This window comes from Jaculus jaculus, chromosome 17 (assembly GCF_020740685.1).
Source record: "Jaculus jaculus isolate mJacJac1 chromosome 17, mJacJac1.mat.Y.cur, whole genome shotgun sequence".
NCBI lineage: Eukaryota > Metazoa > Chordata > Mammalia > Rodentia > Dipodidae > Jaculus > Jaculus jaculus.
In genome coordinates this window covers 18,873,732-18,890,796 of record NC_059118.1, presented here as the reverse complement: position 1 = coordinate 18,890,796, position 17,065 = coordinate 18,873,732, and the positions used below count along the sequence as shown (strand labels likewise).

General features: G+C 51.6%; 1 protein-coding gene across 8 annotated transcripts in view; it reads left to right on the top strand.

Annotated features, from left to right (window-relative positions):
* The window catches only part of Cacna2d2 (calcium voltage-gated channel auxiliary subunit alpha2delta 2), a 174,182-nt gene that overhangs the window by 94,830 nt on the left and 62,287 nt on the right, over positions 1-17,065 (top strand). The window lies entirely within an intron of this gene.

Below are 17,065 nucleotides of genomic sequence, written 5' to 3'. Positions count from 1 at the left end.
TTACGGAGCAGGCCGTTCTCCTGGGGCCTTCTCAGATAAGAACTGAGAAGAACTGTCAGGGAGATTATACACACACGTACACACGTACACGCAAACTCACACACAGCCTGCTGAGTCCTCTCTCGGAGCAGAAGGTTGGAGGACAGAGACTAACTTGTTTCACAAAGTCTCAGTGACTCGACTGAGGGCCAGGGACTGCCGGATGGAAGAGTCGATCCCTGGGGCCCGGGGGACATACTTCACTCTACCCCCACCCCCACCCCAGACAACACCTGTACTGCAAGGGAGAATCTCTCCTTGCTTGGGCCCATCTCCCTGGGGGAATGGGTCCCAGCTGGCAAAAGGAGTAAGTGCTAGGAGACAGACAGAAAGGGCCTGCGGGTGCCACAGGGAGGAACTAAACTAATTTAGGACCCGAGAAGTGAGAAATTTAATTGGGTTTTAATGGCATGGGGCCCTTTGTTCTGAAACCTTTGTATGCAAGGACTAGGGGAGGATGGGACTTTGCCAGTCAGGAACAGGCCGGCCTTCTGGGGCCCAGATTTCAAGGAGACAGGCAGCAGCCTGAGGTGCTGGTGTGCAGGTCAGATGCAAGTCTAGGAAGGCAGCCTGGAGGAGATGGCAGTTGAACTAAACCTTAGCAGTGGGGAGGGAGCATAAAAAGCAGAGAGAAGGACAAGGTGTCTTGGCCCAACACTGGCTTAGCAGGGAGAACAAGCAGCCTGTTCCTCGGTTTCTTTTCTTTTTTTTTAACTATTACATTATTATATTTGTGCTGGAAAGATGGCTTAGCCGTTATGCCACTTGCCTGCAAAGCCAAAGGACCCAGGTTCAATTCCCCAGGACCCACATAAGGCAGATACCCAAAGTGGCGCATGCATCTGGAGTTCCTTTGCAGTGGCTGGAGGCCCTGAAATAAATAAATAAAAATATGTTTAAAAAGTTATTACATTGCCAGGCATGGTGGCACACGCCTTTAATCCCAGCACTCGGGAGGCAGAGGTAGGAGGATCACCGTGAGTTCGAGACCACTCTGAGACTCCATAGTGAAATCCAGGTCAGCCTGAGCTAGAGTGAGACCCTACCTAGAAAAACAAAACAAAACAAAAAAATTATTATATTTATTTAGGGATTTACAGAACCAAGCACAGACACCCACGTGGCTTAAGGGCCCATGTGGGAGGCCTGGGAAAACTGTAGAAAAGGCAGGAAAGAAAGTTCAAAGGAGCCGGGTGTGTTGGCGCATGCCTTTAATCCCAGCACTCAGGAGGCAGATGTAGGAGGATCGCCATGAGTTCGAGGCCACCCTGAGACTCCATAGTGAATTCTAGCCTGGGCTACAGTGAGACCCTACCTCGAAAAACCAAAAAAAGGAGAGAGAACGTTCAAAGAGCTTGCGGGGCCGAGCTGAGGAGAAACTCACCAGATGCCAGAGGTTCAGGAGAGGTTGGGCCACGTAGAAAGGGCTTGCCCTCCTCTCACAAACATAGTTGTAGCCTTATTGTGGTGGGGTTCACCTGTTGGCTCCGGTGAGCCAGCTGATTGGTTCCTCAGTTTCTACTGCAGGAGAAAAGAGAGGTAGAGGTGATCAGGCAGGGGCAAGACTCACTGTCTGAACTCTGGAATAATAACTGCACATCCTTAAGCTTAATCCCTTCAAAGTATGGCTCTGAGAGTGGCCAGTCACTCCCACCCTATTTTCTGAGCCCCAGACTACTTAGTGAGCGGTTCCTCCCATGTGGCAGTGTGTGCCCGTGGGGAAAGAAGATATTTAGTGCAGGGCTGGAGAGATGGCTCAGTGGCTAAGGCTCTCGCCTGCAATATCTTATGACCCAAGTTAGATGCCCCAGTACCCACGTAAAGCCAGACGCACAAAGTGGTGCATGCATCTGGAGTTTGTTCGCAGTGTCTAGAGGCTGTATGTAGTATACCCATTCTCTCTCCCTCCTTGCAAATAAATGAAATATTTTTTATAAAAAGATATTAGTGGGCCAGGCGTGTTGGTGCATGCCTTTAATCCCAACACTCAGGAGGAAGAGGTAGGAGGATCGCCATGAGTTCGAGGCCACCCTGAGACTACATAGTGAATTGCAGGTCAGCCTGAGCTAGAGTGAGACCCTACCTAGGAAAAAAGCAAACAAACAAACAACAAACAAAAGATACTAGTGTAGCAGGTGGTATCACCGACCCAACCCAAGGGTGGCAGACACAGGACTAGTAAAAAGGATTTCGGGCCTCCTGTGCTTGGCAGAAGTCCGGTGACCTGGGCTCGTCATGCCATAGAACACAGAGTACCTCAGCTGTCCTTGCTTCCGCTTCTGTCTAGTTTGGGCACTTGCTATGTGCAGGTACTGTAGTCGGTCCCCAGGGATAGGGACAGTGTGACTAGACCTGAGAGAGAAGTGTGCTGAAGGCGACGGTGATGGGATCCATGTCATAATGTGTGGCTCCAGGGGGAGTTATAGGAAGAAAAATCTTCCAGGCAGAGGGAACAGCAAAAGTTCAGAGGTCACAAGTGCATGTCTGGGCATGTTGTACATGTGTGTCTGGACATGTAGGTAGCTACATGCCATACATACAGTGGAGAAGGACCAGCCGACTGGTCTAGCTGTGCCAAGACATGCATGAGACTCTCTGGAGTCGAGTTGAGACCTCACCCGGTGACTGCGTCCTGCACAGCTCCCAAAAAGAACCCACGGCCACGAGTCGTGCTCAGAGAAGTGCATTGAGCTATTTGTGCACATGACTAAGCTCGGAGCACAGAGTGGGGCTCCGTGCTGCAGCCTCAACTCTCACATGAGCAACGTATTCTCTGGGCCTTAGTTTCCCTTTCCGTCCAGTGGGAACAAATGCGGCCTTGTGGGTCTGCCATGAGCGTGCGCCACTGATTCAGGAAGAAATGTCCCTGAGGAGTCACGTGACATCGGCTGATCTGTGCTCCTTGAACCCACACAACCTCAACAGCCCTCCCTCCCCTCTCTGGGGGGCTTGGCAAGGGCCCTGTTCCAAGCTTGTGCTTCCATGGGCCACACTTCCCGGGCTACCCGATGCTTCCTGGTTCCAGGCTCAGGCTTAAGGCCCGTGTTTGAGAGGCTGGTCACGGCTGCCAGCCCTTTGTTGCAGCCTCCCTGTGTTTGCCCATCCCGTTCCTCCGTGAATGGGAGTCACCGCATGTTTGCTGTGTCAACACCAGCTGGAGATAGCGGGAGACAGGAGGCCGCGTCCTCCAGCCAGCCACCCACCCAGGGGCTTGGGGACCCAGCATCTTCCCAGCAGAATCAGAGTCAGTGGGGCAGGAAGGAGCATCTCACTTGTGACCCACCTAGTTGTCTGCCAAGTGCAGGCGGGACAGATGTCTGGAACCAAGGAAGGCAGAACTCCCCTGGGCACAGCTCAGGACTTCCCAGCAGAGGAGGCCTTCAGCCCCACGGAAGACTAAATGCAGCGCTTCCCAGCCCGCTGTGCAAGGTCCCTTTGACCTGCTGTAGACCCCAGCTCCCTTGTCCTGTGAACCCCTAGTCATCGGGTCCAGCAGTCCAGGCTAAGAGGCCTAAGCCATCAGGCAGGTGGCCAGAGGAATAGACAGACAGCCAGACAGGCGCAGACCAGAGGACAGGGACTCCGGGAGGCCATGAACTGGGCAAGCTGAAGTCCACACAGGAGTTAGGTAGGCTAGGCCAACAGAGGGGACACTGCCCTTGGGGGGTGGGGGTTGAGGTGGGCTTTCAGAGATGGGTGGAAATAGAAGACCAGCAGGCAAGATGGCCACCCGCTTCATAAGTAGGTTGTCTGGAAATGAGCCTTAGAGGAGGATGATTCGTGAGGGACACAGAGGCCTCCAGGTTAGGACCAGGCAGAAGGGCCAGGTTGAGGTCACAGCTGCAACAGCTGTAAGACCTCTTTGCTAGTCACTTCCTTTCTCTCTGGTGTCCTTCCCTGTGAGACTGGTGTTAAGAGCCCTCCTCACCCAGGCATGGTGGCTCGCACCTTTAATCCTAGCACTTGGGAGGCTGAGGTAGAAGGATCATCATGAGTTCAAGGCCAGCTTGGGCTACACTGAGACCCTCCCTCGGTGGGGGGGGGGGAGCTGGAGAGAAGGCTTAGCAGTTAAGGTTCTTGCCCGCGAAGCCTAAGGACCCAGGTTCAACTCCCCAGAACCCACGTAGCCAGATGCACAAGGTGGCGCATGCACACAGAGGAAGCACATGTGCAGAAGGTGGTGCACGCGTCTGGAGTTTGTTTGCAATGGCTAAGGCCCTGGCACACCAATCCTCTCTCATTAATAAATAAACAAAATGAAGAAAACAAAAAAGGACTGGAGAGATGGCTTATTGGTTAAGACACTTGCCTGGGAAGCCTAAGGACCCAGGTTCAAGTCCCAGAACCCACGTCTGGAGTTCATTTACAGTGGCTAGAGGCCCTGGCACACCCGTTCCCTCCCTACCTGCCTCTCTCTCTTTTCTCCCTCTCTCCCAAATAAATTAATAATTTAAAAAACAATTATAAAAAATAGTCCACTGGCAGGTTCACGGAGTGATCCACTCTAATGCGATGCTTGTCATCATGCGGGGACCCCAAGGGAGGGGCTTGAGCTTTGCTGAGCTTGCATTTTGGATTGTTGTCTTCGGGAGCGGGCATAATAGGGAAGATCCCCTCAATTCACCCCACTCTGTGATTCTTTGGACAGTTGTCCCAGTAACTTGGAAGCACAGACAAGTGAGACTGAGGCCAAGGCTGGAGGAAAGGAAGCAGTCTGCCAACCCCCCCCCCAAATCCCCAGTCCTCCACAGAGCAGGGAGGACGTTCTGAAAGAAGAGAGGGTGAGGGGCAGTGAAAGACCCAGCAGAGCCTAGAGCGGCTTCAGTGGGGGAGACAGAGCAAGGCTAGACTCCTGAGCTTGAAGTGGGGGAGCCGTTAAGCTCCCCACACGGGAGGTGAGATGCTCAAGGGGAAAGCCAACGCGGCTGTCAGAAGAGCGGGGCTGATGGCTGGCAGAGTGGGCCGTCCTGGGATCAAACGGGGAAGCCACGGTGAGTTGGCCACAGCAGGATAACCAGGCAGGAGTCCAGGACGCCTGGGGCTAAAGAAGAAGGTGGGGCTGGAGAGCTGGCTTAGTGGTTAAGGTGCGTGCCAGCGAAGCCTAAGGACCCAGGTTCGATTCTTTAGATCCCATGTAAGCCTGATGCACATGGTGACACATGCATATGGAATTTGTTTGCAGGGGCTAGAGGCCCCAGCATGCCCATTCTCTCTCTAATAAATAAAAAAAATATTTTTTTAAAAGAAAGAAGGTGGAAAAGGTGGCACATAATGGTGCAGGGGATCTTGGGCAGGAATGGGCTGAAAGGTAAGAAGTCCAAACCCCCAGGAACCCAGGGGGCAGTCAGGAAGTGGACAGTACTTCCCACCTATCCCCTGCCTGTCCCCTTCAGGTGTTCACCATCCCCTCCCCACGGGACAAGCCTGTAGCTTACATGGTGTAGCATTAGGGAGCTCACAGTCGCAGGACAGTGAAGGCATGACCTTCCACCTGGACCCACGTCCCAGGGGCTTGTTGTATAGCCTGGCATCAGGTCTACACTCCTGCCCAGACTTCTGAAAGACCTGCAACTCTATGGAGCTTGCCATGTGGATGCTTGGCTCCCAAAACTTGAGCACTCAGGTCCCTTATTGGGGCTGGGTGTTTATATGGACTTTGGGGTCCTTTATCTTCTTGTGATAAAGGGTTGGAGAGGAGGGCGCCATGGTACGCAGAAGGAGTACCCTGGGCTACTGTGTCCAGCCAGCCAGGTGTTACGAGGGTCCTGTCTCCAGGGCTAGCAGGTAAATAAAAAGGTCCTATCTTGCTCAGATGACACAGAGAAGTGACAGCCCAGTTTTGTGACTATGATCAAAGTCAGAAGGCTACTCCTCCCCCACTCCCCAAGGCCCATGCAGAAGCACCAGGCTTCATAATTTCCCAGTGACATTGACCTTCCCCTGTCACCCGTGTGCATACCTGGGCTTCCTTTTATCAGATATTCCTCTGGTAATCTCATCTCCCTGTGTAACTACAGCCTAACTAGCTCATTTGGCAAAATACTGCATCTGTCATATTATTCCCTCACTTTTTGTTTCTCTTTATCAAGAAATGGTGGCAGAGGTTAGGTAGAGAAAGATTTCTGGGTGTAGGGGCATCCCAACAGGTCAGCCCTGGCCCTCCTTCTTGCTCACAGGACCCCGTAGGCACTGACACATGTCCTCGACACAGTTCAACCCCAGCCTCGTTAGTGGACCGAAGTCAGTAGGTTGGTCCTGAAGGTGTCAAAACCCCACCAGTGCCAGGAGGAAGGAAAGGCACACAGCCTCCCCAGCCCCACCCCAGGAGCACCCATGGATCATGCTCACACCCGGAAGCTGCCCAGTCCCACTGTGGGCTCCGATAAGAGAGGCACATGGCAGTGTTGCTCACCTGGTGGGCATGTATGTAGCAGGCAGGCTGGGTGCAGGTAGGCAGAGGCAAGGGGTCAGCGCACTGCAGTGGCCTCTGAGTCCAGCCCTCAGACAAGGACTGCTTGGGAGCTTCAGACTATGGACAGGGTACATACATGTGGCCAGGCCTTGACCCAACGTAATTGCTCCAGACTAGGTCATGTAGTCTTTCGTAAGAGCTGGAATATCTGCCCTCTCCAACTCGAGATGAGGCCAAGCAGAGGGACTACTGTCCCAGTTTAAGATGGTTTATTTTAACATTTATTTTATTTTATTTTTTCCTGTTATTACTGTGTTTTTGTTTGGTTGGTTAGTTGGTTTTTCAAGATAGGGTTTTCCTCTAGCCCAGGCTGACCTGGAATTAGTCTCAGGCTGGCCTCAAATTCACGGCCATCCTCCCATCTCAGCCTCCTGATTGCTAAGATTAAAGGCGTGCGCCACCACGCCCAGAGATATTGTCATTTTGTGTAGCTAGCTCAGACTGGCTCCCAAATGGCAATCCTTCTGCCTCAGCCTCCCAAATGCTAGGATGACACGTGTACCCCACATGCCCAGCTTTAAGCTGTTTTAATCAGAATTTGTTTCTGTCCCGGTCCAACTGAGCTTCCCACCAATTCCCCAGATGGAGAACCAGAGGCCAACACCACTGAGGCCCCATCTGCACGGGACCCTGCGTGTCATGGAGCCGCCTGCTACAGCACGTGAGGCCAGGCGCTGGGAGACATCAGGCCTGGAGACCTTGCTGGTGTGGCCTACTTTCCGACTCTTCCCCCCTGCCTTCTCCTCCCCGCCTTCTCTTGCTGTGATTCCCTCAGGATGTGAATTCTCTTAAACTTTTAATTAAAAACACTCTCCTTTCTCCCTCCAAGGTTTGCTTCCCTGTGATTTTCCTCTTAGAAGGCGAGATGGGGGAAGATGAGGCGTGGAGGTCAGGCCTGCCCAGATCTAAACAGTGAATCCCAGGAGCCAGCACCTGGCTCTAAGGAAGCAGCCAGCCACCTTCTGTTCAAAGCTCCCCTCTGCGGCTTCCGAGCTCCGCCAATAGAGCCATTTCTAAGGAGACCCCAACCCTGGGTGTTATGCCAGCCGGCGAAGAATGGCACCAGCCCCTGTATGCGCTGCCACTACGTCCTGCGTCGTCGCTCGAGGACACAGCACATAGCTTTAAACAGGCTAGGAACTCCTTCCTTCCTTTCTGCTCCTCACGAGGGTGCTGTTAACTGGTGGCCTCAGGGTCACACCAGAGCCCACAGGTTTGCGGGCTGGGGAAGCTCCCCTGGTGTCATCAGGTGAGATGGAGTCCAGGTCACCAAGTGGGTCGCCAAAGCTTCACCTGCAGAATTCCCAACTCGGAGCTCAGGAGCACAGTGTCAGGTTTCGGCTCACAAGATCAGGGCTCTGGGGATGCCGGGACACAGGTCCTCGACCTCCTGGAACCAAAACAGCATTTTTAATTATGAGGCTGGAGGGGGTTGGTCTGCCCCTTTCTCCCTGCTAGCAACCCTCTTCGTCTGGAGGGAGATGTCACCTTGTCCTCAGGTTCCTATTTAGAATTCTAATTGTCTAGAAGTTTTTCCTTGGGTCAGAACCACGCTGCCTCTTGCCGAAGCCTAAGCCCGTTCTCTTGGCTCCGTCTCTAGAGAGCTTTGCGCAGACTCCCCTACCATAAGTCCTCCCTGGGAAACAGGACCAAGTCACCGCCTCCCATATTTCTAGTACCCCTGCACACTTCTATAGATCAAGCCCCTCAGAGACTCACACACTGGGCTGAAGAGATGGCTTAGTGGTTAAGGCACTTGCCTGCAAAACCAAAGGATCTAGGTTTGATTCCCCAGTAGCCACATAAAATCAGATGCATAAGATGGCACATGCATCTGGAATTCATTTGCAATGGCTGGAGGCTTTGGCATGTCCATTCTCTCTCTCTCTCTTTCTCTCTCTCTCTCTTTCTCTCTCTCTCTCTCTCTCTATATATATATACATATATATATATATGCATACATATATCTGCTTATTTCTCTCTCAAATAAATAATTTTAAAATAAGTCTAGCCAGACATGGTGGCACATATCTTTGATCCCAGCACTTGGGAGGCAGAGGTAGAAGGATTGTCATGAGTTCGAGGCACCCTGAGACTACATAATGAATTTCAGGTCAGTCTGGGCTAGACCCTACCTCGCAAAAAATGAAGGAAAAAAATTAAGTCTGGCCAGGCATGGTGGTGTACACCGTTAATCCCAGCACCTGGGAGGCCAAGGTAGGAAGGTGGCTGTGAGTTCGAGGCCACCCTGAGACTACATAATAAACTCCAGGTCAGGCTGGCTAGAGGAAACAACACCCCCCCCAAAAAAAAGAAGAGTTCAAAGTCACTATTAGCCAGGTAGCAAGTTTGACACCAGTGTGGGCTGCATGAGATCCTATCTCAAGAAACAAACAAACAAAAGCAGGAAGGGACCCACAAAATGGACTGTTGGAAAGCAACGTCGAGCTTGAGAGCAGGGAGCAGTACGAGCCCTGAACAACAGACCCAGGACTGAGGCCTTAGAAACCTCCTGAGTAAGGCAGGATGTTACTTGTCCGTCTTTTATTTACTGATTCATTCATTCATTCATTCATTCATGTGTGTGTGTGTGTGTGTGTGCGCGCGCGCGCGTGCAGACACATGCCAGAGCCTCTTGATATACACCACTTTGTGCGTCTGGCTTTACATGGGTACTGGGGAATTGAACCCCAGGCAAGCCAGCATCTTTATCTACTGGGCCATCTCCCCAGCCCTACTCGTAACCTCTTGCAGACACACATGCTGAGCACTTACTGTGTGCAAGGCCTAGCCTGGACCAGCCCCAGGCAGCGCCCACCCACATCCTCTGCAGGTCCTCTGTGGCTCTGAGGATGGCGTGATTGTAGGAGAGGAGCCTGTGTCTCCTCCATAGGGCAGGGCTGTAGCTTCCTCTGGCCAGTGGAGCAAGTGTATGGCCCTGTCTCTCAACAGCACTTCCGTCTCCTAGCTGGCTCTTCTGTGGAGTCCACTAATTACCAACACAGGAGTGAAGGCTGTTTACTGAGTACCACACTGGTACTGGTTGCTGGGTTTCCACAGTCACAGAGTCAGACCTGGGCTGCAACTCAGGGATTCTGTGGTCCAGATGGAAAGCCAAAGGTAGGCAAGGAATGGAAGGATGTATAATGGACTGTTGGAGAGATTCTAGGGATCAAAGTATCAGCGCCTCTGCCTAACCCACCCATGGGTGCAAACCTAGAACCTGACATGGGCCTTCCTCGTGGCTAAAGCCTGAGACTGAAGCTTCCTGAGGACCTGGATCCGTGGGGGCTCTCTTTCCAATGCTCAGTCTTGCTCCTGCCAGGAGCTTGTTCTCCAGCAACCTGCCCACACCCAGGATGGTGCTTGTATGCAGGCAGAAAGTTACAGGGTAGGGGCTGGAGAGATAGCTTAGCAGTTAAGGCGCATGCCTGCAAAGCCTAAGGACCCAGGTTCAATTCTCCAAGTCCCATGTAAGCCAGATGCATATGGTGGCGCATGCTTCTGGAGTTTGTTTGCAGTGGCTAGAGGCTCTGGCATGCCCATTCTCTCTCTGTCTCTGTCTCTGTCTCTCTCTACCCCCCCGTTTCTCCCTCTCTCTGTCAGAAAGGAAGGAAGGAAGGAGGAAAGTTAGTTACAGGGTAGGCATAGCAGGCTGTGCTAGATCATCTGGGGCTGCCCAGTCACAGGCTGCCAGGGCAGCTGCTGATGTCTGTCAACCAAAGACTTCTAAGTGCCCTTTAGAATTCATGGTGGGGGGGGGGCTCTTGTGTGGCTGGGACATGCCCATATGCAGCAGACGTGGTACTAGATAGAAGAAACGTTTGCCCTTATGTATGGGCAAATGGCTAGACCTGGGCCCCCACACACAGAAGCGGAGGGGGTGCGATGTGTGAATGTTGGCAGGGTGGGGGTGGGGGGGTTGCAGTGGGAAGGAAAGGAACCGCTCTGCCATCTCAAGGTTCCTACGACAGCCACATAGCATCTCACAGGCTCCCAAGTAAACATCCCTCACACACACGTATGGATAAAAACTCATGCCCAGGGCTAGAGAAATGGCTTAATGGTTAAGGCGTTTGCCTGTGAAGCCAAAAGACTCAGGTTCAATTCCCCAGGACCCACATAAGCCAGGTGATGCATCTGGAGTTTGTTTGCAGTGGCTAGAGCCCCCAGCATGCCCATTCTCTCTGTCTCTTTCTTCTCTCTCTCTCTGTCTCTCCTTGCAAATAAGAAAATAAAATAAAATAACTCATGCCCACTTGTCCCTACTTCTGGTAGCCATGGCCTACAGGCAGACCCAGCATTTCTTCAGCCTTCCTGAGCACCTACCCACTTGTGATCCATCCCTCTGGCTCTGTCTTCTGATTTTTTTTAAGCTTTTTTTTTTTTTTTTTTTCTGAGGTAGGGTCTCACTCTACCTCATGCTGACCTGGAATTCACTATGTAGTCTCAGGGTGGCCTTGAACTCATGGCCATCCTCCTATCTCTGCCCCCGGAGTGCTGGGATTAAAGGTGTGCGCCACCACGCCCAGCTTGTCTTCTGATTTTTTTTTTTTTTTTTTGACCCTCCACAAACCCATTAACCCCTCTGGGAGTGTTTCTGGATTTGTTTCAGTAGTACCTGACATTTTCACTGGCAAGCTCTTAGATGGGCATTCCTAAGCCCCCAGAGACCCAGCCCTAGCTCAAGGAGGGAAAAAGAGGAGGAATTTGGTCCAGTTTACCTCAAGAAAATTTAGTCTAGGGCTAAAACTGTAGTAGAATGCTGTCTATAAAGCCCCTGAGTTCAATCCCCAGCCCTGGGGGTAGCGGACAGGAGACCTGGTTCTGAATGGGCAGCCTTATGAACCGGTTGGCATGTGTCCCACTATAACCATAGAAGAGCCTGAGTCTGTCTCAGTCCAGCAGGAACAACTGTGGACAGTGGGCATTTTATTGGCCCTCAGTGTCCCACCACAGCATGTGATTCCCAGCTTGTGTTTCGTGCTGGGCGGCTGTGCAAATGGAGAGTAGTGTGTTTTCCAGGAGACCTTTCTGTGGAGGGGGGCACCCAAAGCTGCCCACCTCGCGTGGCAGCAGGGCCGATCGCTGGCGTTCCTTCCCCCTCGGTGGCCCCGAAGCCATCCGTCACTTACAAATTCTCTTCATTTCTAAATAAAATGATTTGTTAATTTGAGTGAGTGATCGCCACTCGTCCGAACCTCTTTGCGGGCCCAGGAACAGCTTGTGGGCTCCCGGAGCCCCCGCGCCGCAGGCCTGGCGCAGACTTGGAGGGGTTGTTTTCGATTTAAATGTGAATTGAATGAGGAGAAAAATGTTTCTCTTGGCAATTCCATAGGAGCTCGCTCTTTCTGACAGATGTTGGAGTTTATTATCCCATCGGGCCGGCGTTTTGTCGAGCAGAATTGCTAATTATTTCAGAGGCCCCGGCCACAGCCATAGCCGGGGAATGAGGGGAGGTGGCGGGCGCAGCCTTGCAGGGGCATCTGTTGACAGGCGGGTGCTGGGACAAGAAGCTGAACTGCCACCCCTGCGTGCCCTCCCGGCATTGGCAGACATTTTGGTACCAGAGGCTGATCTGCCTGCGCCTGGGTTTCTGTTTCATGCAGTTTCCCCCGGAGGAGGAGGAGGAGGAGGAGGCAGCGAGGCCTTTGCATTACAGCGCCACTTTGGTCTCATGGTAATAAAGACTCTGAAAGGTCACATTCGGGGTCTTGAATTGCTTGTGTTTGGTGGGTCCATGGGTGGCACATGGAAAGAAAGACACTAGAAAAAAAAAAGCGTGGCGTGCTGCTCCCCGTGTGAAGCCAAAGTCGTCCGCCGCAACAGCCTCGCCTGGGCGGGGGCCGCGCTTGTGCGGGGTGCAGCCGGGTGACTTCGGAACCGGGGCTGGGCAGGGCGCAGCACACCCGCATGCCGTTTTCTCAAGCCACACAGCCTGGTGCGCCTGCATGAACGTGGTTATCTGTAGTTGTGTCACACGGACATAGGCAGAATGCTCCTTCTGCTTCATTTCAGCATCCATTACGAGGCGAAGAAAGCCTCGGAAGACATATAACCAGAGGGGACTGGAACTCAGGAGGCATGGGCCAGGGCTGGCCAGCGTGCCATTCAGGCACCATGTGGTACCTCAAATTGCAAGGGAATCTGTGGAAAATTGAACTAACAGAGTGACTTCTGTGGTGTCGAGGTAACCCTGGCCTCTGATCTATTCTACCCCAGGGCCTAAAAATAAAACCCTCATATGCAGTCCAAGTCGAGGTGTCCCTAACCACCCAGCAGTCCTGTGGCTCCATACAGCCCAGGTCTGAATCTAGTGAACTGTCTTTGGTCTGAGCACAGTGGAGATGCGACAGTCCCCGCTGCAGTACCCTGAGAACAACCCCACCTCTGCCCCTTTCTCACCCCACCCCTCCATCCTGAGCCTCCAAACAAGAGGCTTGGCTGTGGGCTGGAGAAATGGTGGCATGGCTAAGGCACTTGCCTGGTTCTATTCCTTAGTACCCATGTAAGCCAGGTGCACAAGGTGGTGCATGTGTCTGGAGTTTGTTTATCCCCCCCCCAATAAATAAATAAAAATAAAATAAGAGGCTGGGTGCCCTGACTCTCCGCCCTGCCAGCCCAGCCATGGGCCTTGTCCCCTCACCCACCCTGCCAGCACAGGCCAACTGCAGCTCAACTTCCTAGGTTTAACACAAAGGCAACAGCAGCTGCTGGGCAGGATTTTATAACCCTAATTAACACCGGATTCCCTGGGGTCCCAGCTCTAGCATCCTGATGTAGGCCGAGACCAGCAGAGCACAAAGCAAGGAGGGTCCATTGTGGTGCCAGGTTAGGGGAAGTACGAGCTCAGTCTCTCCCCGCCCCTTGCTTGAGACCCCAGCAGCCCCCTAAATGGGAGACACTGGAGAGGGGGCCGGGTTCCCCGCCACCCCCAAGGCTGAGATCGTGCCAGGCATCTCTGATTGACCGTGCGTCCCTGGGAACCAGGCCCTCTCTCTTCCATATAAAACTCCACCTTGACATCCTTCCATTAAATAGGGCATGTGCAGAAGAGAAAATTGCTACTATTTTCCCCTTTTACTTCACTGTCATCAAAAATTGATCCCATATTGCATCCTTATTTCAAAGAACGAGCTAAAAAAAAAAAAAATACAAATTCCCACTCCTCAGAGCGGCAGCTGCATCAAGCTCTGTGCTACCCCGCCCCCACCCACCCCCCCAAAAAAAAGAAAGAATAGAAAAAGAAAAAACGTGACCTGTTGCGGAAAGGCACCTGCTGGCCCCGCCGAGGCTGCTGGGCGGCATGGCTTTGGGGTGCACATGACTTGGCCCTGAGGAGGGGGTTGGGCAGACAGAAGGGGTTTCTTGATCTGGTAAAATGTGGTAGAGAGGAGGATAACTGGGGGAGGTTAATTTGGATCTAAATGGAGCGATTCGTTATCTCAATAAGAAGCGTCTCGTTTTGCAGGGAGACGGCTGCGCCTGCCAGATGCCGGCCTGCCTGTCGGCGAGGTGGCAGCCCCGTAGTCACTCCAGACTTACTAAGTAGCTCATCCCCCGACCCAGGCTGGTTGAGGGGAGACAGCTTCGCTGGGGTTATCCCCCAATTCACTCAGCAATGTAATATGTCTTTTCACATACAAAATAAATGAATAATAAACATAGAGTAGCCCAAAAGTTAAGAGCACTTCCTGTGCAGTCATGAGGGCCTGAGGAAGCTTGATTCCCAGTACCCATATCAATAGCTGGGCTTGGCCACACATGTCTGTACCCCCAGTTCCATAGATAAGGGAACAGAAAACTAAGATTCACTAGAGTTCACAGACAAAAGAAAAAAAAAAAAAACCAGCAAGCTCCAGGATCAGTAAGAGACTCTGACTCAAGAAATGAGTTTGAGGCCACCATAGTGACTGCATAGTGAATTCCAGGTCAGCCTGAGCTAGAGTGAGACCCTACCTCGGAAGAAAAAGAAAGAAAGAAAGAAAGAAAGAAAGAAAGAAAGAAAGAAAGAAAGAAAGAAAGAAAGAGGAAAGGAAAGGAAAGGAAAGGAAAGGAAAGGAAAGGAAAGGAAAGGAAAGGAAAGGAAAGGAAAGGAAAGGAAAGGAAAGGAAAGGAAAGGAAAGGAAAGGAAAATAAATGAGGGTGGCAGATGGTGGAGGAATGGCTCATCAGTCAAAGGCACTTGCTGGCCCAGGGTTTGATCACTCCAGTACCCATGTAAAGCCAGATGCACAAAGTGGCACATGCGTCTAGAGTCCTATTCTCTCTCTCAAATTAAAAAAATAATAAAATAAAATAATTTTTTTTAAATCAAAGAAGCGGGCTGGAGAGATGGCTTAGTGGTTAAGTGCTTGCCTGTGAAGCCTCAGGACCCTGGTTCGAGGCTCGATGCCTCGGACCCCGGTTCGAGGCTCGATTCCCCAGGACCCATGTTAGCCAGATGCACAAGGGGGCGCACCCATCTGGAGTTTGTTTGCAGTGTCTGGAGGCCCTAGTGCGTCCATTCTCTCTCTATGTGCCTCTTTCTCTCTGTCTGTCACTTTCAAATAAATAAATAAAAATAAACAAAAAATAAAAAATAAAGAAGCCAGGAGTGGTGATGCACGCCTTTAATCCCAGAACTTGGGGGGCAGAGGTAGGAGGAGTTCAAGGCTAGCCTGAGACTGCATAGTAAATTCCAGGTCAGCCTGGGCTAGATCAAGACCCTACCTCAAAATACCAAAACAATGAAAATAAAAAATAAATCACTGGGCATGGTGGCACACACCTTTAAGCCCAGCACTTGGAGGCAGAGGTAGGAGGATTGCATGAGTTTGAGGTCACCCTGAAACTACATAGTGAATTCCAAGTCAGCCTGGGCTAGAGTGAGACCCTACCTCAAAAAAACAAATAAATAAATAAATAAAATCATAAAAGAAATGAATAAAAAGGATGAAGAGATGGGTCAACAGTTAAGGGCACTCACTTGCAAAGCTGGATGGCCCAGGTTCAATGCCCCAGTGCCCATGTGAAGCCAGATGCATAAAGCAGCACATGTATCTGGAGATCATTTGCAGTGGCAGGAGGCCCTGGCATGCCCATATTCTCTCTGACTCTCTCTCCCTCTCTCTCTGTACTGCTTTGCCACAGGCCCAAAAACCATGGCACCTAATGACCATGGACTGATGCCTCCAAATCTGTGAGTCAAATTAAACCTTTCCTCTTTTTTGGTTTTCTGAAGTAGAGTCTCACTCTAGCCCAGGCTGACCTGGAATTCACTATGTAGTCTCAGGGTGGCCTCGAACTCACAGTGATCCTCCCACCTCTGCCTCCCAAGTGCTGGGATTCAAGGCGTGCGCCACCACGCCCAGCTCCTTTCCTCTTTTTAAGTTGATTATCTTGGGTATTTTGTTATGCCAATAGAACTCTAGCAAAAGAAAAAGTATGGTTTTTTAAAAAAAGACAGGAAAGAGGGAGGTGGAACAGTTATGGAGCAAGACGCCTGAAGTTTAGTTCAGTCCACCACAGGCAAATTCAGGTGAGAACATGAGGCACATGAGTATACATGCCCACGTACACACACATTACACACATGCACACACACACACGCATCACACATTACACATCACACACACTCACTTGCATACCATACACACTCCACACCACACATCACATATTACACACACGTACGCACACACAGAAAAAAAAAAAAATGGGACCAGGACCAGACAACTGGTCTAGCTAGCATACAAGGTTCCCCTGAGCCTCCTGAAAACCAAGGGGAAAAGGAAGACCCAGGGTTTCGTTGTTTTTTTTTTTAATTTTTATTTATTTATTTGAGAGCAACAGACAGAGAGAGAAAGAGGCAGAGAGAGAGAGAGCAGAGTGGGAATGCCAGAGCTTCCAGCCACTGCAAATGAATTCCAGACGTATGTGCACCCTTGTGCATCTGGCTAACGTGAGTCCTGGGGAATCAAGCCTCGAACCGGGGTCCTTAGGCTTCACAGGCAAGCGCATAACCACTAAGCCATCTCTCCAGCCCAAGGGTTTCGTATTTTAAACAAAGAAGATGAAACATTTAGACCAACTTCCCCAGAGCAGCCTTGGTGTTTGGGGGACTGACATGTTAGTGCCCTCAGCCCCACCCACTTTAGCAAGAGCAAGGTCTGGGAGCTGGCACCTGGGCTTCTAGTATAACCTTAGACAGGTCCATCCTCCCCAGGCCACAGGACCCCATCTGTCTCCATAGTGCTTGGATTACTGGTCATACTGGTCAGCCATCGAGAGCTGAGGTGCCCAACAGGCCTGGGCTCTGCAGCTGGACAGACTGAAGTTCTCCTACCAGCTTCAGCTTCATAGATGTTGAGATTCTTTTTACAGAGAAGAGGACAAACAACACCGACCTTTCCCCTGTGGTTGTGAAGGTCATGTGTGGGCAGTTGGGATTCCAAAGGCACCTGGTGGACAGTGCTTTGGTTGATTTGAGTAGATGTCCAATCCGGTGTTGGCTGCACCGTGCTTGGGGCTTTCAGGGTGGTGGGGGAGGGGGAGGCAGGGGCATGGTGACAAGAA